The sequence below is a fragment of the Pristiophorus japonicus genome, chromosome 9, assembly GCF_044704955.1.
Source record: "Pristiophorus japonicus isolate sPriJap1 chromosome 9, sPriJap1.hap1, whole genome shotgun sequence".
In the NCBI taxonomy this organism is placed as follows: domain Eukaryota; kingdom Metazoa; phylum Chordata; class Chondrichthyes; family Pristiophoridae; genus Pristiophorus; species Pristiophorus japonicus.
The window spans coordinates 217,040,053-217,062,891 of NC_091985.1; the positions used below are offsets into that span (position 1 = coordinate 217,040,053).

A 22,839-nucleotide genomic window follows, 5' to 3' on the forward strand; every position below is an offset into this window, starting at 1 on the left:
AAAAAAACCATTGGTCAGGATAGGGTGTGAATGGCGGGATAATGACCAGCTGCCAGTAGAGACAAAGAGAAAAAAAGAAAGAAATGGGCTCTGGTGAGGGGAGTGGGGGGGGGGGGGGTGCGGTGGTGGTGGTGGTGGAAGGGGGAGGGGGAGGGGGTAAGGGGAGCCAAAGATTGGCAGCAGCTACACTCTGAAATGATCAAACTCAATGTTGAGTCTAGAAGGCTGTAAAGTGCCCAAACGAAAGATGAGGTACTGTTCCTCGAGCTTGCATTGAGCTTCATTGGAACAGTGTAGGAGTCCGAGGACAAATAGGCCAGAATGGAAGTGGAGAGGAGAATTAAAGTGACAGGCGACCGGAAGCTCAGGGTCATACTTGCAAACTGAACGGAGGTGTGCCACAAAGCGATCACCTAATCTACCCTTGGTCTCCCCAATATAGAGGAGACCCACTTTGTGAGCAGCGAATACAGTATACTAAATTGAAAGAATACAAGTAAATCGTTGTTTCACCTGGAAGGAGTATTTAGGGCTTTGGATAATGGGAAGGGAGAGGTAAAAGGGCAGGTGTTGCATCTCCTGTGTTTGCGGAAAGGTGTTGTGAGAACGGGAAGAGTGTGCTGGAGGTGACTGTGGAATGGACCAGGGTGTCGCAGAGGGAGCAGCCCCTTCAGAATGCTGAGAGGGGACGGGAAGATGTGATTGGTGGTGGGATGATGCTGGAGGTAGCGGAAATGGCGGAGGATATCAGAGTGTTAGTGTGAGGGGTGTGGGGTATATCAGAGTGTTAAATTGAGGGGCATGGGGTGTATCAGTGTTAAATTGAGGGGTGTGGGGTATATCAGAGTATTAAATTGAGGGCTGTGGGGTATATCACAGTGTTACAGTCAGGGATGTGGGGTTTATCAGGCTGGATGAACTAGTGAATCCCTTCCCACACGCTGAGCAGGTTAAAAGTCTCTCCCCAGTATAAACTCGCTGGTGTATCAGCAGGTGGAATGACGGAGTGAATCCCCCCCACACACACACAGGGAGCAGATGAATGGTCTCTCCCCAGTGTGAATGCGCCAATGAATTTGAAGCTCAGATGGTAATTGAATCCCTTCCCACAGTCTCCACATTCCCACAGTTTCTCTGCGGTGCGGGTGTCCTTGTGTCTCTCCAAGTTGGACGATTAGTTGAAGCCTCGTTCACACACACAACACATGTACAGTGTCTCCCCGCTGTGAGTGGTGCAATGTTTTTTCAGGCTGTGTAGCTGGTTAAAGCTCTTTCCAGAGTCAGTGCACTGGAACACTCTCACTCGGGTGTGTGTGTGTCTCGGTGCTTTTCCAGTCACACTGATGTTGGAAATCTTTTCCCACAGGCAGAACAAACAAACATTTCTCCTTCCACATTCAAAGGCTGATGATATTCAGGTCCTGAGGAATCGAGTAACTCCAGCAGCTCTTGATGTGATGTTTGGTTTGAATTTCCAGTCTGCAAATCCTCCCCTTCTAATATCCTGCAAAAGCAGTTGACAAAAATCATTACTTCAAGTACAGGACAGAAATTCAGAACAAACAATTCTTGATTCTATGGAACATTCTTTCCTCTTTTGTTCCTCCAAAGCTGTAAATCCCCGTCCCATACACTCTCGATACTCCCTGTCCTGAAATTCAAACACATCACACGTCTCAAGATAAAATGTCCCCCGCTCCCAGTTTTCACCACCAACTCTCTCTGGGTTCAGTTCTGCACTCACTGGTTCCCCTCCCTCTCCTCCCCTGAAGTCGGCATCTCAACGCCCACAATCGTGACTGAATTATTGCCGATAAAAGGGAATTATTAATCTACATCACCATTAATTTATATCTATATATCCGACCGCAGCGAAGCGGGAATAGAAGGCAGCCGCTGCTGACGGGGTGATTTGGAGATTAGATTTAAAGGGAGAGAGTGAGAGTGAGGTTGAGCCGAGCGAGGTGGTGGCTGGAGTCCAGCGGGCCGGAGAGAGGGCGGTAAAGCCCCGAAGCTGCAAGCGCCGGTAGTTCAGGTTATTATTCCCGGTTTGCGGCGTACACCAATTGTTTATGAAGCCTCCCCGTCGGACCATTACCGCGCTCTGCTCCACTGCTACAGAGAATCCACCCACAGCAACTCAAATCTTCATTTCAAAACTAAAATCCGAAGTTCCTGTTTGTTTCATTCTATCTTGTAACTAATTACATCTGGAGAGAGCAGAGTGGAAAGGCTGAAGGGATTTGCAGTGATCATGATCAAACTGTACCCGGCAAACTTTGTGTCGGTGCAAGTAATAAAGTGAGCAGAAAAGGACATGTTTGATGGGACAATGTAGAGGGAGCTTCCCTCTGTATTTTAAACAAACTATTTAGAAATTATGAGTTGAAACTTTCACAGGACAGAGAGTGGAGAGCACCAGTTCATACAATCACAGGACAGAGAGTGGAGAACACCAGTTCATACAATCACAGGACAGAGAGTGGAGAGCATCAGTTCATACAATCACGGGACAGAGAGTGGAGAGCACCAGTTCATACAATCACAAGACAGAGTGTGGAGAGCATCAGTTCATACAATCACAGGACAGAAGTTGGATGAATGGTCTTTGGAATGATTACTTCTCATTGTGCCTTTTGATCTACCCGAGAATTGATTTACTGATTTAATGAGACAGCTAGAGACTGATTTAACTTTTCAATTACTCAAAATCTGATTTTAAGTTTACTTATAATTAATCGATATGTTAATCAATTTTGTTTCAATATAATTGATCTTGATTATACTGATTGTACTCTTGTAGAATCACTATTGCAGTATTCCCTATTCACTGTGTAAACTGAGTTTTCCCCTGTGTCTATTTGCTGCCACTTCGGACCCGAGCCATTTCCTTCTATTTCCACTTCCTTCTCCCGCATTTTCTTTTTTCTCTCTCCCTCCCTGACCAGCCTCTCCTGTCGTCATGTCGTCTTTCATCTCTCCTCTCTCGGAAACTCTGCCCTGCCAAATCCCTCCCCCAACCCTTCATTACTCTCCGACCTCCCCACTCTCCTGCCACCGTCCCAGGCTCGACTCCCTTTGAGACAAGCCTGCAGCTTCCCTCTGTGCCTCTCTTGGCATCCGCCAAAGAGCCCAACGTGGCACTCGTCGCTGTCTCCTCACGAGCAGCAACCCCAACTGTCCCATCCTCCTCTCACCAACCTTGCCACCCAGCTTGCCTGGGGGGCGGGGGTGGGGGGGGCGCTAATCTTGCCAATCTCCTTCCCGCCCAACTCACCCGTCCAATCCCTGACCCTGTGGATGCTGGCAGTGGATCAGCCATCACCGATCCTCTCTGCATCTCCTTGCACTTTGTCCGTTCCCTTGCGGACAAGACCCTTGCCACCCATGAGCTTATCGTGGATGATTGCATCGACATCATGGTCCTAACTGAAACCTGGCTGAGGGATGATGGCACATTACCTTTAAATGAAGCCTCCTCTCCCGGCTATACCTTCCACCACTTGCCCCGCCCAGACTGCTGTGGTGGCGGTGTGGCTCTCATCACCAAATTACTCCTCTGGCACTTTCTCCTCCTTTGAACATCTCACCTTATTCCACCCCTCTCACCTCATTTAAAATTCTCATTCTCTACCGCCCTCCCAAGTATGATTAAAACGTTATCACTGATATAACCTCACTGCTCTCCTCCCTCAGCACCGAGTGACTTCTCATCCTCGGTGATTTCAACCTCCATCTCAATTTATCAAGCTCTCTCTCCTCCGAGTTCACTACCCTCCTGTCCTACCTTAATCTCTCCCTCCATGTGAACTCCTCAACCCATACTCACGGCCTCCCCCTTGACCTTGCCATCCTACCGTTCCAATTACAGATAAGGCAATCTCTGACCATTTCCTTGTATCGCTCTCCACCCACATGCCCCGTCCCCCCACCCAAATCTACTTCCTTCTGCATCCTCCCCTGGAAAACACTTTCTTCAAACTCTCTGACAACTGCACTTATCAACTCCAACTGTCCAGCCTTTGGTCCTCCTTTCACCATGACATTTCTGCAGCCACCGATCTGCTCACCCACACCCTCACTACCACCTTTGATGCCCTAGTCCCCATTATTACTCTCTATCACCCTAGCTGTTCCCCCTGGTACAGCCCTTATCTTCACTCCCTCATGTCCAAGGGGCACAGACTTGAACGGACAAGTGGGTTAGTCATTCACCTCCAGATCTGGCTTGACCACATGAAGCATTCTCGGGTCCTGCTCCTGTCTGCAAAAACTGCTCACTGTTCCAGGATCATTCTGGAATGCAAAGATAACCTTTGGCTACTATTCTCTACTGCTAACCGTCTCCTTAAACCCCTCTCCCCTGTCTCCTTCACACTCACATCCAACAACAAGTGTGAGGAGCTCATGGACTTCCTTGTCTCAAAGATTGAGACCATCTGATCATCTGCCTCTTCCAGTTCCCTTCCTTCCCCTTGCCCACGGGGGCAATGTTCCTCTGAAGTGCACCCTTGCCCTAGTTCTAAACTTGCATCTTTCTCTAGTTTCTCTCTGATCTCCCCTCTTGACCTCTCCACGCTCCACTTGTCCATGCGACCCATTTCCTGCTCCCTTGACCCTATTCCCACGAAACTGCTGACCACACAACTTCCTTTTCTGGCTCCCATGATAGCTGACATCGTTGACAGTTCTCTCTCCTCGGATACTATCTCCTTCATGGTCTACAGAGCAGTAGTGATATCTGCATTCCTATATGCTTCAGAGACATGGACCATATACAGCAGGCACCTCAAAGCATTGGAGAAGTACCACCAACGTTGCCGCCGCAAGATCCTGTAAATCCATTGGCAGGAAAGGCACACCAACGTCAGTGTTCTCACTCAGGACATCATCCCCAACATAGAGGCATTGAGCACGCTCAATCAGCTCTGATGGATGGGCCACATTGTCCACATGCCCGATATTAGACTCCAAAACAAGCACTCTACTCGGAGCTCCGACCCAGCAAGCGAGCCCCAAGTGGGTAGAGGAAACACTGCAAGGACACCCTCAAAACTTCCTTGAAAAAGTGCAACATCCCCACTGACAACTGGGAATCCCTGGCCCAAGACTGCTCAAAGTGGAGAAGTATCCGGGAAGGCACCAAACACCTCAGGTCTCTTCATCCGGAGCACGCAGAAGACAAGCGCAAACAGCAGAAGGCGTGCACAGCAACCCAAGCACTCCACCCACCCGTCCCTTCAACCAACATCTGCCTCACCTGTAACAGCGACTGTAGGTCCCGCATTGGGCTTCAGTCATCTGAGAACTTATTAATGTGGAAGCAAGTCATCCTCGACTTCGAGGGACTGCCTAAGAAGAACTGTCCCCCTCTCATTCAAGTCTGCTGTCATCACCCCTCTCCTCAAAATAAAACTCTTGACTCCACTGTGATTGTTAGCTACCGCCCCATCTCTAACTCCCTTTCCTCTCCAAAGTCCTTGACTGTGTTGCCTCCTCCCAAATTCATGACCATCTCTCCCAGAACTCCTCGTTTGAATCCCTTCAATCTGATTTCCACCCTTGCCACAGTACTGAAACTGCTCTCATCAAAGTCACAAATGACAGTCTTTGTAACTGTGACAAAGGTGCACTATCCCTCCTCGACCTGTCTGCAGCCTTTGACACAGTTGGCCACTCCATCCTCCTCCAACGCCTCTCCACCAATGTCCAGCTGGGTGGGGCTCCACTCGACTGGTTCCATTCCTATCCATCTAATCATAAGCAGAAAATCTCCTGCAATGGCTTCTCTTCCCGCCCCCACATCAGTACCTCTGGTGTTCCCCAAGGATCTATCCTTGGTCCCCTCCTATCTCTCATCTACATGCTGCCCCTTGTTGACGTCATCCAAAAACACGGAGTCAGGCTCCACATGTACGCTGACGACACCCAGCTCTACCTCTCGACCACTTCTCTCGACCCCTCCATGGTCTCTAAATTGTCAGACTGCTTGTCCGACATCCAGTACTGGATGAGCAGAAACGTTCAATTAAATATTGGGAAGACCGAAGCCATTGTCTATGATCCACGCCACAAACTGTGTTCCTCAGCCACTGACTCCATTCCTTTCCCTAGCATTTATCTGAGGCTAAACCAGACTGTAAGCAACCTAGGCATCACGTTTGACCTAGAAATTAGCTTCTGGCCAAATATTCTTGGCATATCTAAATCCGTCTATTTCCACCTCCGTAACATTGCCCGCACCTGCCCCTGCCTCAGCTCATCTGCTGCTGAAACCCTCATCCATGCCTTTATTACCTCTACTTACCTTGACTACTCCAACGCACTCCTGAATGGCCTCCCACATTCTACCCTATGTAAACTTGAGGTAATCCACAACTTGACTGCCCGTGTCCTAACTCGCATCAAGTCTCTGATCACTCATCACCTCTTAGCTCACTGACCTACATTGGCTCCCAGTTAAGTAACGCCTCGATTTCAAAATTCCCATCCTTGTTTAAAAATCCCTCCATGACCTCGCCCCTCCCATCTCTAAATTCTTTCAGCCTCACAATGCCACATGATGTCTGCGTTCCTCAAAATCTGCCCTCGAGCATTCCTGATGAGATCTGTTCAACCATCAGTGGCCGTGCCTTCAGCTGCCTGGGCCCTAAGCTCTGGAACTCCCTCCCTAAACCTCTCAGCCTCTGGATATTTCTTATTTTGTTGAAGACTCTCCATAAAACCTCCCTCTTTGACCAAGCATTTGGTCATCTGCTGTAATTTGTCCTTATGTGGTTCGGTTCCAAATTTATTTTTTGTCTTATAACATTGCTGTGAAGCACCTTGGGACATTATACCACGTTAAAAGCACCATATTGATAAAAGTTGTTGCTGTTGATAGCAATGGGAATTCGTACAACCAGAGCTCCCATTATTATCAATGAGAATATTAGATGTTCATTGGTGGTCCAGGTTCACGTGATCCCAGGATACAAATACATACCTGGAAGACATGTTCCTGTATGTTGCACTGCGAAACTAGGACTCCGACCACAACCCTATGTTCCTCCGGGACCACCAGGTCATTTTGTTAAAATAATTCCGGTCGGAGGCTTTCACCCAAAGGAAGCCTCTAAGTGCAATTTCCCCCTCAAAGTATATGTTTAATTTCTCTGCCATTTCTTTATTCCCCATTATAATTTCTGCAGTCTCAGCCTGTAGGGGACCCACATTTACTTTTGCTAATCTTTTCCTTTTCAACATACGTACAGAAGCTTTTACAGTTCTGTTTTTATGTCTCTGGCTCGTTAACGCTCATTTTCTATTTTCCCTTATCAGCTTCTCGGTCCTTCCTTGCTTAATTCTAAAATGCTCCCAATCCCCAGACTTACTGCTCTTTTGGCAACATTATAAACCTGTTCCTTTGATCTAAAAATATCTTTAACTTCTCTTGTTAGCCACGGTTGGACCACCTTTCCTGTGGGGTTTGTGTTTCTTAAAAGGAATGAATGTTTGTTGTAAATTATGTATTAATTCTTTAATGCTCACCATTGCTTATCTACCGTCATGCCTTTTAATGTAGTTTCTCAATCTACCTTAACCAACTCGTCCCTTGTACCGAAAAAAAGATTGTTTGTTTAAATTGAAGATCCCAGTTTTGGATTTAACTAAATCACTTTCAAACTTAATGTAACATTCTATCAGATTATGCTCATTCTTCCGTTGTCAGCACGTCCCAAGTACAAATAAACAAAATAAACAAGACTCACGGTTAAAAATTGTTGTTGTTAATAATCACAAATCACTTTTTACAAACCACTCCATGGCCTCGCCCCTCCCGATCTCTGGGATCTGTTTCAGCCCACAAGATGTCTGCACTCCTCAAATTCTGCCTTTTCAGTGTTACAGTGAGGGATGTGGGGTATATCAGTGTTAAATAGAGGGGTGTGGGGTACAGCAGAGTATTAAATTGAGGGGTGTGGGGTATATCACAGTGTTACAGTGAGGGATGTGAGGTTTATCAGGCTGGATGAACTAGTGAATCCCTTCCCACACACTGAGCAGGTTAACAGCCTCTCCCCAGTGTGAATGCGCCAATGAATTTGAAGCTCAGATGGTAATTGAATACCTTCCCACAGTCTCCACATTCCCACAGTTTCTCTGCGGTGCGGGTGTCCTTCTGTCTCTCCAAGTTGGATGATTAGTTGAAGCCTCGTTCACACACACAACACATGTACAGTGTCTCCCTGCTGTGAATGGTGCAATGTTTTTTCAGGCTGTGTAGCTGGTTCAAGCTCTTTCCAGAGTCAGTGCACTGGAACACTCTCACTCGGGTGTGTGTGTCTCGGTGCTTTTCCAGTCACACTGATGTTGGAAATCTTTTCCCACAGACAGAACAAACAAACATTTCTCCTTCCACATTCAAAGGCTGATGATATTTAGGTCCTGAGAAATCGAGTAATTCCGACAGCTCTTGATGTGATGTTTGGTTTCAGTTCCCGTCTGCAAATCCTCCCCTTCTAATACCCTGCAAAAGGAGTTGACAAAAATCATTAGTTCAAGAACAGGACAGAAATTCAGAACAAACAATTCTTGATTCTATGGAACATTCTTTCCTCTCTTGTTCCTCCAAAGCTGTAAACTCCCATCCCATACACTCTCCATCCTCCCTGTCCTAAAATTCAAACACATCACATGTCTCAAGATAAAATGTCCTCCGCTCCCAGTTTTCACCACCAACTCTCTCTGGGTTCAGTTCTACACTCACTGGTTCCCCTCCCTCTCCTCCCCTGAAGTTGGCATCTCAACGCCCGGCCCACAATCGTGACTGAATTACTGCCGATAAAAGGGAATTATTGATCTACATCACCATTAATTTATATCTATATATCTGACCGCAACGAAAGGGGAATAGAAGGCAGCTGCTGCTGATGGGGTGATTTGGAGATTAGATTTAAAGGGAGAGAGTGAGAGTGAGGTTGAGCCGAGCGAGGTGGTGGCTGGAGTCCAGCGCGGCCGGAGAGAGGGCGGTAAAGCCCCGAAGCTGCAAGCGCCGGTAGTTCAGGTTATTATTCCCGGTTTGCGGCGTACACCAATTGTTTATGAAGCCTCCCCGTCCATGTGTCGGACCATTACCGCGCTCCGCTACACCAGCCCACAACCACCTCTCCTGCTGCAGAGAATCCACCCAAAGCAACTCAAATCTTCATTTCAAAACTAAAATCCGAGGTTCCTATTTGTTTCATGCTGTCTTGTAACTAATTACATCTGGAGAGAGCAGAGTGGAAAGGCTGAAGGGATTTGCAGTGATCAGGATCAAACTGTACCCGGCAAACTTTGTGTTGGTGTACGTAATAAAGTGAGCAGAAAAGGACATATTTGATGGGACAATCTAGAGGAAGCTTCCCTCTGTATTTTAAACAAACTATATAGAAATTATGAGTTGAAACTTTCACGGGACAGAGAGTGGAGAGCATCAGTTCATACAATCACAGGACAGAGAGTGGAGAGCACCAGTTCATACAATCACAGGACAGAGAGTGGAGAGCACCAGTTCATACAATCACAGGAAAGAGAGTGGAGAGCACCAGTTCATACAATCACAGGAAAGAGAGTGGAGAGCATCAGTTCATACAATCACAGGACAGAGAGTGGAGAGCATCAGTTCATACAATCACAGGACAGAGAGTGGAGAGCACCAGTTCATACAATCACAGGAAAGAGAGTGGAGAGCATCAGTTCATACAATCACAGGACAGAGAGTGGAGAGCATCAGTTCATACAATCACAGGACAGAGTGTGGAGAGCATCAGTTCATACAATCACAGGACAGAAGTTGGATCAATGGTCTTTGGAATTATTACTTCTCATTGTGCCTTTTGATCTACCCGAGAATTCATTTAATGATTTAATGAGACAGCCAGAGACTGATTTAACTTTTCAATTACTCAAATTCTGATTTTAAGTTTACATATAATTAATCTATATATTAATCAATTTTGTTTCAATATAATTGATCTTGATTATACTGATTGTACTCTTGTAGAATTCGTATTGCAGTATTCACTGTGTAAACTGAGTTTTTTCTCCCGTGTCTATTTGCTGCCGCTTCGGACCCGAGCCATTACCTTCTATTTCCACATCCTTCTCCCGCATTTTCTTTTCTCTCTATCCCTCCCTGACCATCTCTCCTGTCGTCCTGCCGCCTTTCATCTCTCCTCTCTCGGATACTCTGCCCTCCCAAATCCCTCCCCCAACCCTTCATTACTCTCCGATCTCCCCACTCTCCTGCCACCGTCCCAAGCTCAACTCCCTTTGAGACAAGCCTGCAGCTTCCCTCTGTGACTCTCTTGGCATCCGCCAAAGAGCCCACCGTGGCACTCGTCGCTGTCTCCTCTCGACCAGCAACCCAACTGTCCCATCCTCCTCTCACCCACCTTGTCACCCAGCTTGCCTGGGGGGCTGGGGGGGGGGATGCTAACCTTGCCAATCTCCTTCCCGCCCAACTCACCAGTCCCAATCCCTGACCCTGTGGATGCTGGCAGTGGATCAGCCATCACCGATCCTCTCTGCATCTCCTTGCACTTTGTCCGTTCACTTGCGGACAAGACCCTTGCCATCCATGAGCTTATCGTGGATGATTGCATCGACATCATGGTCCTAACTGAAACCTGGCTGAGGGATGATGGCACATTACCTTTAAATGAAGCCTCCCCTCCCGGCTACACCTTCCACCACTTGCCCCGCCCAGACCGCTGTGGTGGCGGTGTGGCTCTCATCACCAAATTACTCCTCTGGCACTTTCAACTCCTTTGAACATCTCACCTTATTCCACCCCTCTCACCTCATTTAAAATTCTCATCTTCTACCACCCTCCCAAGTATGATTAAAACGTTATCACTGATAATATTCTCAATGCTCTCCTCCCTCAGCACCGAGTGACTTCTCATCCTCGGTGATTTCAACCTCCATCTCAATTCATCAAGTTCTCTCTCCTCCAAGTTCACTACCCTCCTGTCCTCCCTTAATCTCTCCCTCCATGTGAACTCCTCAACCCATACTCACGGCCTCCCCCTTGACCTTGCCATCTCTCGTGGCCTCGATATTCCTACTGTTCCAATTACAGATAAGGCCATCTCTGACCATTTCCTTGTATCGCTCTCCACCCACATGCCCCGTCCCCCCACCCAAATCTACTTCCTTCTGCATCCTCCCCTGGAAAACACTTTCTTCAAACTCTCTGACAACTGCACTTATCAACTCCAACTGTCCAACCTTTGGTCCTCCTTTCACCATGACATTTCTGCAGCCACCGATCTGCTCACCCACACCCTCACTACCACCTTTGATGCCCTAGTCCCCATTATTACTCTCTCTCACCCTAGCCGTTCCCCCTGGTACAGCCCTTATCTTCACTCCCTCATGTCCAAGGGGCACAGACTTGAACGGACAAGTGGGTTAGTCATTCACCTCCAGATCTGGCTTGACCACATGAAGCATTCTCAGGTCCTGCTCCTGTCTGCAAAAACTGCTCACTGTTCCAGGATCATTCTGGAATGCAAAGATAACCTTCGACTACTATTCTCTACTGCTAACCATCTCCTTAAACCCCTCTCCCCTGTCTCCATCACACTTACCTCCAACAAGTGTGAGGAGCTCATGGACTTCCTTGTCTCAAAGATTGAGACCATCCGATCATTTGCCTCTTCCAGTTCCCTTCCTTCCCCTTGCCCACGGGGGCAATGTTCCTCTGAAGTGCACCCTTGCCCTAGTTCTAAACTCGCATCTTTCTCTAGTTTCTCTCTGATCTCCCCTCTTGACCTCTCCATGCTTCACTTGTCCATGCGACCCACTTCCTGCTTCCTTGACCCTATTCCCACGAAACTGCTGACCACACAAGTTCCTTTTCTGGCTCCCATGATAGCTGACATTGTTGACAGTTATCTCTCCTCGGGTACTGTCTCCTTCATGGTCTACAGAGCAGTAGTGACATCCGCATTCCTACATGCTTCAGAGACATGGACCATATACAGCAGGCACCTCAAAGCATTGGAGAAGTACCACCAACGTTGCCTCCGCAAGATCCTGCAAATCCATTGGCAGGAAAGGCACACCAACGTCACTGTTCTCACTCAAGACATCATCCCCAGCATCGAGGCATTGAGCACGTTCAATCAGCTCTGATGGATGGGCCACATTGTCCACATGCCCGATATTACACTCCAAAACAAGCGCTCTATTCGGAGCTCCGACACGGCAAGCGAGCCCCAAGTGGGTAGAGAAAACACTGCAAGGACATCCTCAAAACTTCCTTGAAAAAGTGCAATATCCTCACTGACAACTGGGAATCCCTGGCCCAAGGCTGCTCAAAGTGGAGGAGAAGCATCCGGGAAGGCACCAAACACCTCGAGTCTCTTCACCCGGAGCACGCAGAAGACAAGCGCAAACAGCAGGAGTGCACAGCAACCAAAGCATTTCACCCACCTGTCCCTTCAACCAACATCTGCCCCACCTGTAACAGAGACTGTACGTCCCGCATTGGACTTCAGTCACCTGAGAACTTATTAATGTGGAAGCAAGTCATCTTCGACTTCGAGGGACTGCCTAAGAAGAACTGTCCCCCTCTCATACAAGTCTGCTGTCATCACCCCTCTCCTCAAAATAAAACTCTTGACTCCACTGTGATTGTTAGCTACCGCCCCATCTCTAACTCCCTTTCCTCTCCAAAGTCCTTGACTGTGTTGCCTCCTCCCAAATTCATGACCATCTCTCCCAGAACTCCTCGTTTGAATCCCTTCAATCTGATTTCCGCTCTTGCCACAGTACTGAAACTGCTCTCATCAAAATCACAAATGACAGTCTTTGTAACTGTGACAAAGGTGCACTATCCATCCTCGACCTGTCTGCAACCTTTGACACAGTTGGCCTCTCCACCAATGTCCAGCTGGGTGGGGCTCCACTCGACTGGTTCCATTCCTATCCATCTAATCATAAGCAGAAAATCTCCTGCAATGGCTTCTCTTCCCGCCCCCACATCAGTACCTCTGGTGTTCCCCAAGGATCTATCCTTGGTCCCCTCCTATCTCTCATCTACATGCTGCCCCTTGGTGATGTCATCCAAAAACACGGAGTCAGGCTCCACATGTACGCTGACGACACCCAGCTCTACCTCTCGACCACTTCTCTCGACCCCTCCACGGTCTCTAAATTGTCAGACTGCTTGTCCGACATCCAGTACTGGATGTGCAGAAACGTTCTTCAATTAAATATTGGGAAGACCGAAGCCATTGTCTATGATCCACGCCACAAACTGCGTTCCTCAGCCACTGACTCCATTCCTTTCCCTAGCATCTATCTGAGGCTAAACCAGACTGTAAGCAACATAGGCATCACGTTTGACCTTGAAATTAGCTTCTGGCCAAATATCCTTGGCATATCTAAATCCGTCTATTTCCACCTCCGTAACATTGCCTGCACCTGCCTCAGCTCATCTGCTGCTGAAACCCTCATCCATGCCTTTATTACCTCTACTTACCTTGACTACTCCAACGCACTCCTGAATGGCCTCCCACATTCTACCCTACCTAAACTAGAGGTAATCCACAACTTGACTGCCCGTGTTCTACCTCGCATCAAGTCTCTGATCACTCATCACCTCTTTGCTCACTGACCTACATTGGCTCCCAGTTAAGCAACGCCTCGATTTCAAAATTCCCATCCTTGTTTAAAAATCCCTCCATGGCCTCGCCCCTCCCTATCTCTAAACTCTTTCAGCCTCACAATGCCACATGATGTCTGCGTTCCTCAAAATCTGCCCTCGAGCATTCCTGATGAGATCTGTTCAACCATCAGTGGCCGTGCCTTCAGCTGCCTGGGCCCCAAGCTCTGGAACTCCCTCCCTAAACCTCTCAGCCTCTGGATATTTCTTTCTTCTTTTAAGACTCTCCATAAAACCTCCCTCTTAGAGCAAGCTTTGGGTCATCTGCTGTAATTTGTCCTTATGTGGTTCGGTGCCAAATTTATTTTTTGTCTTATAACATTGCTGTGAAGCACCTTGGGACATGATACCACGTTAAAAGCGCGATGTTAATAAAACTTGTTGCTGTTGATAGCAATGGGAACTCGTACAACCGGAGCTCCCATTATTATCAATGAGAATATTAGATGTTCATTGGTGGTCCAAGCCCACATGATCCCAGGATACAAATACATACCTGGAAGACATGTTCCTGTATGTTGCACTGCGAAACTCTGACTCCGGCCACAATCCTATTAAAATCCTGTTAAAAGTTGTTGCTGTTAATTATCACATCACTTTTTACAAATCACTCCAGGGCCTCGCCCCTCCCGATCTCTGGAATCTGTTGCAGCCCACAAAATGTCTGCACTCCTCAAATTCTGCCCTTTTGACCATCCCTGATTATAATCGCTCCACCATCGGTGTCCGGCCCTTCAGCTGCCTGGGCCCCGAGCTCGGGAACTCCCTCCCTAAGCCTCTCCGCCTCTTTCCTACTTTCAGACCCTCCTTAAAACCTACCTCTTTGACCCAGCTTTTGGTCATCTGCCGCAATTTCTTCTTTTGTGGCTCGGTGACAAATGTATGTGTTGTGTCCTGTAACACTGCTGTGAAGCGCCTTGGGACGTTTTACAACATTAAAGGCACTCTATAAAGAAAAGTTATTATTAATACTGCAGGACTGAGGGATTGTATGAGCTGGGAGTCCGGCGCAAGCGCACTGCGAGCAGTCCCGCCCCTCAGCACCGACGCCACCTGTGACATAACAGGCGATGTGAGCGGGGCAGTAACGTCCCCGGTGAACGGTTGAACGGCCGCAATTTTTAAAATCAGGAGCCACGTGACCCCCGAGCTGCCCAGCGCCTCTTCAACACTGTGGGCGGGACTCCGTGGCGCTGCCGGCTTCTATTGGTGTGAGTGGCTGGCAATCTGCTTCGTGCAGCCAATAGACGGTCTCGACTCTCGCAGGGTCATTAATTTATGCAGCTGGGGCGCTCTGTGGTGGCAGTGCGCATGCTCGGTGCCGCCCTCCCCACCCCCAGTCCTCGGATGCGGCGCAGTTTGCTGTAACCAGTGGTTGGATAATGTGGGGACCCGGGGGCCGCAGGGAACCGGACTGATGGTGTGTGGCTGGGGTCGGCGCAGAGCGCTCGGCCAGCGGGCGGTGAGTCTGTGAGTCTGTGAGGGAAAACACCGAACTGAACACACAGCCCCGGAGCTCAGGGTTTGGGGACATGCGGGAGATAGACTGAAACTTCCAGTGAGCTCAGACAGTGTGTAACCCGGGGGCCCAGTGAGATCAGACAGTGTGTAACCTGGGGGTCCAGTGAGATCAGACAGTGTGTAACCCGGGGGCCCAGTGAGATCAGACAGTGTGTAACCCGGGGGCCCAGTGAGCTCAGACAGTGTGGGAAGAATTCTGGTGATTTTCTGTAAGTCCAGATGGGCGGGACAGAGATTTGAGGAAAAGGATAAAATCAAACAGAAATACTGGACATATACTTTGCTGAATCGTTGGCAAAACACTTTACACTACATTCCACTTCACAACATTAATATTCTTCTCATTTTCTGCCTTGTCCTAATTAGATCTCTCAGCGAATAGTGGAGTGATTGAGAAAGTTCCACAGCTGGAAGGAAACAGGGATTGTGGACTGAGGAACAACAGCAGGTGAACCAGCACAGGATTGAGAAAGCACCAACCAGTGAGCCCCTTCCGATTGAAAGTGCTTCAATAGATCGACTGGGGAGAAAGGTAAGAGAAAGTGCCATTTACTCAGATACACACCGGTCCTGTAGACAGTACACACAGGTTACAAGGTAAGACAGGAAATGAGACTGGGAGAGTCTGTCCACCAAGCACAATTATCCAGCATGAGGGCCGAGTAATGGGATGTGAAGTGAGATCAGTTTCTGTCTCTGAACACAGTTACAGTGAATCTTGTCTGTGTTTTAGAGATAACTCCAGTTTGAGGCAGAGCCCAGCAGATGGACCCATCTCTGTACATTAGGTGGGACTGAACTCACACTGACACCATCAGATCTCAATGTTCAAATATTTCCCATCTGGTGAGAAAGCCAATGGAAAGATTGAACCGGAAGCACGTCGTCAATTCACTGATCACGATGCACAGACCAATCTGAAAGACCAGCATGACCTATCAAGTATTCATTCATGAACATTTAGAATTATAATTAAATATATTGATAATGACTAATATTGAAGCATTTCCAATTAATTGATCACTAGAGATATGTAGTATTCTAATATACTGAAACACAGATACGGAGAGTTGCAATTTATTGATTGGCGTCGTACTTAACCCCGAGATGAGCTTCCGAACCCATATTCCCTCAATCACCAAGTACGTTTACTTCCAGCTCCATAACATCGCCGGTCTCTGCCCCTTCCTCAGCTCATCTGCTCAAACCCTCATCGATGCCTCTGTTACCACTACATTGGATTATTGCAATGCTCTCCTCATCGGCCTCACACCACGCACTCTCCGCCAGCTTAAGCTCATCAAAAACACTCCTGCCCGTATCCTTACTCAAGAACACAAGAAGTAGCAGCAGGAGTAGGGCATAGGACCCCTCCCGTCTGCTCCGCCATTCAGTAAGACCTCTATTCGATAGAGAATTTCAAAGATCCACAACTCTGAGTGAAGAAATATCTTCTCATCTCAGTCTTATATGGCTGATCTCTTATTCTAATACTAGGACTCCTAGTTCTAGACTATCCAGCCCTTGTCAATTCCTCTAAGAATTTTATATGTATCAATGATATCACCTTCAGTTCTTCTCAACTCCAGAGTATATAGGCCTATTCTATTCAATCTTTCCTCGGCCGTCTCATCCCATCTTGTACCAATTTCCATTCACCCATCACCCCTGAGCTCGCTGAACTACATTGGCTCCAAGTCCATCAATGCCTCGATTTCAGAATTCTCATCCTTTTTTTGAAATACGCCCAGGACCTTGCCCCTCCCTATTGCTGTAACCTCCTCCAGCCCTACAACCCTCAGAGATCTTTGCTTTCCTCCAATTCTGGTCTCTTGAGCAGCCCCAATTTTCATCTCTCCAATATTGGTGGCCATACCTTCAGCTGCCGAGGCAATAAGGTCTGGAATTCCCCCTCTAAACCTCTCCACCTTTTAAAATGCTTCTCAATACTTACCCTTTTGAACAAGCTTTAAGTCACTTGTGCCAGTATTTCCTTACGTGACTGGGTGTCAAATTTTGTTTGATAACGGTCCTGTGTAATGAGAAAGGACGAATTAACAATCTTGTTGTGCGAGGCCCCTTGGGGAAGAGTGACCATAATATGGTAGAATTCTTTATGAAGATGGAGAAAGACACAGTTAATTCAGAGACTAGGGTACTGAACTTAAGGAAAGGTAACTTCGATGGTATGAGATGTGAACTAGCTAGAATAGATTCGCAAATGATACTTAAAGTTGACGATGGATAGGCAATGGCAAACATTTAAAGATCACATGGATGAACTTCAACAATTGTACGTCCCTGTCTGGACTAAAAAACTAAAAATAAAACAGGGAAGGTGGCTCAACCGTGGCTAACAAGGGAAATTAAGGATAGTGTTAGATCCAAGGAAGAGGCATATAAATTGGCCAGAAAAAGCAGCAAACCTGAGGTCTGGGAGAAATTTAGAATTCAGCAGAGGAGGACAAAGGGTTTAATTAGGAGAGGGAAAATAGAGTATGAGAGGAAGTTTGCAGGGAACATAAAAACTGATTGCAAAAGCGGCTATAGATATGTGAAGAGAAAAAGATTAGTAAAGACAAACGTAGGTCCCTTGCAGTCAGATTCAAGTGAATTTATAATGGGGAACCAAGAAATGGCAGATCAGTTGAACAAATACTTTGGTTCTGTCTTCACGAAGGATGACACACATAACCTTCTGAAAATACTAGGGGACCGAGGGTCTGGTGAGAAGGAGGGACTGAAGGAAATCCTTATTAGGCATGAAATTGTGTTAGGGAAATTGATGGGATTGAAGGCCGATAAATCCCTGGGGCCTGATATTCTGCATCCCCGAGTACTTAAGGAAGTGGCCCTAGAAACAGTGGATGCATTGGTGATCATTTTCCAACAGTCTATCGACTCTGGATCAGTTCCTATGGACTGGAGGGTAGCTAATGTAACCCCACTTTTTAAAAAAGGAGGGAGAGGTAATTATAGACCGGTTAGCCTGACATCAGTTGGGGGAAAATGTTGGAATCAATTATTAAAGATGAAATAGCAGCGCATTTGGAAAGCAGTGACAGGATCGGTCCAAGTCAACATGGATTTATGAAAGGCAAATCCTGCTTGACAAATCTTCTAGAATTTTTTGAGGATGTAACTAGTAGAGTGGACGAGGGAGAACAAGCAGATGTGCATTTGGACTTTCAAAAGGCTTTTGACAAGGTCCAACTCAAAAGATTGGTGTGCAAAATTAAAGCACATGGTAGTGGGGGTAATGTACTGACGTGGATAGAGAACTGGTTGGCAGACAGGAAGCAGAGAGTCGGGATAAACGGGTCCTTTTCAGAATGGCAGGCAGTGACTAGTGGGGTGCCTCAGTGCTCGGACCCCAGCTATTTACAATATGCATTAATGATTTAGAGGAAGGAATTGAGTGTAATATCTCCAAGTTTGCGGATGACACTAAGCTGGGTGGCGGTGTGAGCTGTGAGGAGGACACTAAGAGGCTGCAGGGTGACTTGGAAAGGTTAGGTGAGTGGGCAGATGCAGTATAATGTGGATAAATGTGAGGTTATCCACTTTGGGGGCAAAAACATGAAGGCAGAATATTATTAGAATGGCGGCAGATTAGGAAAAGGGGAGGTGCAACGAGACCTGGGTGTCATGGTACATCAGTCATTGAAAGTTGGCATGCAGGTACAGCAGGCGGTGAAGAAGGCAAATGGTATGTTGGCCTTCATAGCTAGGGGATTTGAGTATAGGAGCAGGGGGGGGTCTTACTGCAGTTGTACAGGGCCTTGGTGAGGAATATTGTGTTTAGTTTTGGTCTCCTAATCTGAGGAAGGACGTTCTTGCTATTGAGGGAGTGCAGCGAACATTCACTAGACTGATTCCCGGGATAGCAGGACTGATATATGAGGAGATGCTGGATCGACTGAGCCTGTATTCACTGGAGTTTAGAAGAATGAGAGGGGATCTCATAGAAACATAAAATTCTGACGCGACTGGACAGGTTAGCTGCTGGAAGAATGTTCCCGATGTTGAGGAAGTCCAGAACCAGGAGACACAGTCTAAGGATAAGGGGTAAGCCATTTAGGACTGAGATGAGGAGAAACTTCTTCACTCAGAGAGTTGTCAACCTGTGGAATTTCCTACTGCAGAGAGTTGTTGATGCCAGTTCATTGGATATATTCAAGAGGGAGTTAGATGTGGCCCTTACGGCTAAAGAGATCAAGGGGTACGGAGAGAAAGCAGGAAAGGGGTACGGAGGGAATGATCAGCCATGATCTTATTGAATGGTGGTTTGGCTAGAAGGGCCGAATGTCCTACTCCTGCACCTATTTTCTATGTGAAGTGCCTTGGGACATTTTACTATGTTTAAGGCGCGATATAAATGCAATTTGTTGCTGATAACTGAAGATATTTCGAATTGTAATAACTCTCACTGGGGTACAGTTTCCTCTGGCACTGATTCTCACTGGGGTATAGTTTCCTCTGACACTGACTCTCACTGGGGTACAGTTCCTCTGATACAGTACTGTCTGTGCCCTGGGAGTGTTTGATGTGACAGTTTGGAGGAAGCTTTATCCTGAAACTGATCAGGAGCTGTGGGTGGAAAATTTTCAGTGAAGTGGCAGATCGTACTGCTGCTGAATTTGAATTGATAAGCTGCTCAGTGCGGTCGGGACGAACATCGAAATTTGCCCTGCGGCAGTGTAGAGGGAACTTTACTCTGTATCTAACCCATACTCCACCTAGTCTGTGGGAATTTAGTGTGGTTTTGAAATCAATTGCTAGGGTACATTGAGAGAAATTTATTCTGCTGCGGTGGGTGTCTAGGACGAAGGGGCATAACAGTAAAATCATAAAAACATAAGAAATAGGAGCAGGAGTAGGCCATACGGCCCCTCGAGCCTGCCCCGCCATTTAATACGATCACGGCTGATCTGATCATGAACTCAGGTGCACTTCCCTGTTCACTCCCCTTAACCCCTTATTCCCTTATCAGTTAAGAAACTTTCTAACTCTGTCTTAAATCTATTCAATTACCCAGCTTCCACAGCACTCTGAGACAGCGAATTCCACAGATTTACAACCGTCTGAGAGAAGAAATTTCTCCTCATCTCAGTTTTAAATGGGCGGCCCCTTATTCTAAGTTTATGCCGTCTAGTTCTAGTCTCCCCTATCGGTGGAAACATCCATTCTGCATCCACCTTGTCAAGCCCCCTCATAATCTTATACGTTTCGATAAGATCACCTCTTATTCTTCTGAATTCTAATGAGTAGAGGCACAACCTACTCAACCTTTCCTCATAAGTCAACCCCTCATTTCCGGAATCAACCTAGTGAACCTTCTCTGAATTGCCTCCAAACCAGTATATCCTTTCGTAAATATGGAAACCAAAACTGCATGCAGTATTCCAGGTGTGACCTCACCAATACTTTGTATAGCTGCAGCAAGACTTTCCTGCTTTTATACTCCATCCCCTTTGCAATAAAGGCCAAGATTCCTGATCACTTGCTGTACCTGCATACTAACCTTTTATGTTGCATGTACAAGTATCCCCAGGTCCCTCTGTACTGCAGCACTTCGCAATCTTTCTTCATTTGAATAATAACTTGCTCTTTGATTTTTTTTCTGCCAAAGTGCATGACTTCACACTTTCCAACATTATACTCTATCTGCCAAATTTTTGCCCACTCACTTATCCTGTCTATGTCCTTTTGCATATTTTTTGTGTCCTCACACATTGCTTTTCCTCCCATCTTTGTATCGTCAGCAAACTTGGCTACGTTGCACTCGATCCCTTCTTCCAAGTTGTTAATGTAGATTGCAAATAGTTGGGGTCGCGGCACTGATCACTAGTTACTGATTGCCAACCCGAGAATGAACCATTCAACTCGACTCTCTGTTTTCTGTTAGTTAGCCAATCCAATTGAAGTGTGGAACTTCCCACAATAAGCAATCGATGCTCACCCATTGAATAATTTTGGGCCGGTTGTGATGTCTGCCCAATGACCCGTTGCTTGTTCCCTTGGATTGGATCTTTATTTGTTCCCTTTGGTTTGTTTTCAGCTTAATTGCTGGACCCACCACTCAAAGCACTTTGTCTGATCTGCCCCTGGGAATGAGCAGCCTCCTCCCTCATCTCCCACACTGCACCCACTCTCTTTCTCTTTCCCCCTTGGTTGTGTTCCACACTCTGGGCCCTGGCCCTTCCCCGGGGATTCTCAGTATGAACAGAGGGATGTGTGTTGAGACAGGATGTCGCAGCTTTCCACCTTTAAAGGGACAAGGAGAGGACCAGCTGGGCTGAATGGCCCTGCTTTATGACATCACTGCAGTGCCTGATGCTGTGCTCATTATGGGCTGGCAGTGTCTGATGGGACAGTGTAGAGGGAGAAAGACTTGGATTTATTTGTCGCCTTTCACGACCACCGGACCTCTCAAAGCGCTTTACAGCCAATGAAATACTTTTGGATTGTAGTCACTGTTGCAATAAGGGAGATTTACTCTGCATCTAACCCATGCTGTACCTGCCCTGGGAGTGTTTGATGGGACAGTTTAGAGGGTGCTTTACTCTGCATCTAACCCGTGCTGTACCTGTCCTGCAAGTATTTGATGGGACGGTATAGAGAGAACTTTACAATGTATCTAATCCGTGCTGTACCTGCCCTGGGTGTGTGTGATGTGACAGTTTAGAGGGAGCTTTACTCTGTATCTAACCCATGCAGTACCTGCCCTGGGGGTGTTTGATGAGACTGTAGAGGGAACTTTACAGTGTATTTAATCCATGCTGTACCTGCTCTTGGAATATTTGATGGGACAGTGTAAAGGGAGCTTTACTCTCTGCCTAACCTGTGCTGTACCGAGAGTTGGATGGGACAGTGTAGAGGGACCTTTACTTGTTTCTGATCCGTGCTATACCTGTTCTGGGAGTGTTTGGGGCTGTTTAGAGGGAACTAAACTCTGTATTTGACCCGTGCTATACCGGTCCTTTGATGGGACAGTGTAGAGGGAGCTTTATTCTGTATCTAATTTTGCTGTACCTGCCCTGGCATTGTTTTTCAGACAGTGCAGAGGGAGCTTTACTCTGTATCTAACCCGTGCTGTACCTGCCCTGGGAGCGTTTGATGGGATAATGTAGATGGAAATTTACTGTGTATCTAACCTGTGCTAACCGAGCAAGTTGTGAGCAAGACGCAAAGAATCTACAAAGGGATATAGATGGGCTAAGTGAGTGGGCAAAAAATGAGCAGATGGAGTATAATGCGTAAAATGTGAGGTTATCCACTTTGGTCAGAAAAATAAAAAAGCAAATTATTATTTTAAATGGGGAGAGATTGCAAAATGTGGTGGTACAGAGGGATCTGGGGGTCCTTGTACATTAAACACAAAAAGTTAGTATGCAGGTACAGCAAGTAATTAGGAAGGCAAATGGAATGTTGTCCTTTATTGCAAGGGGGATGGAGTATAAAAGTAAGAAAGTCCTTCTACAACGGTACAGGGCATTGGTAAGACCACTCCTGGAGTACTGCGTACAGTTTTGGTCTCCTTATTTAAGGAGGGGTCATTCTGTATGGCTATACTTGCACTAGAGGTAGTTCAGAGAAGGTTCCCGAGGTTGATTGCT

At 47.0% G+C, this 22,839-nt stretch overlaps 1 protein-coding gene and 1 long non-coding RNA gene across 5 annotated transcripts in view; one reads left to right on the forward strand and one right to left on the reverse strand.

Moving 5' to 3' along the window:
* The window catches only part of LOC139273617 (zinc finger protein 432-like), a 137,149-nt gene that overhangs the window by 35,572 nt on the left and 78,738 nt on the right, over positions 1–22,839 (forward strand). The window contains exons 1-2 of one of the 4 annotated variants that reach the window (XR_011595252.1): positions 15,049–15,161; positions 15,587–15,752. The exons of the other annotated variants lie outside the window; for them this stretch is intronic. The gene's annotated coding sequence lies outside the window, so the exon portion shown is untranslated. Of the gene's footprint in view, positions 1–15,048; positions 15,162–15,586; positions 15,753–22,839 lie in introns of those variants that run through there. 4 annotated transcript variants of the gene reach the window in all.
* Positions 1,026–14,805, reverse strand: LOC139273688 (uncharacterized). The gene is made up of 3 exons (XR_011595293.1): positions 14,519–14,805; positions 8,111–8,509; positions 1,026–1,504 (listed from the first exon to the last, which is right to left on the reverse strand). It is a non-coding gene; the product is annotated as an uncharacterized lncRNA (long non-coding RNA).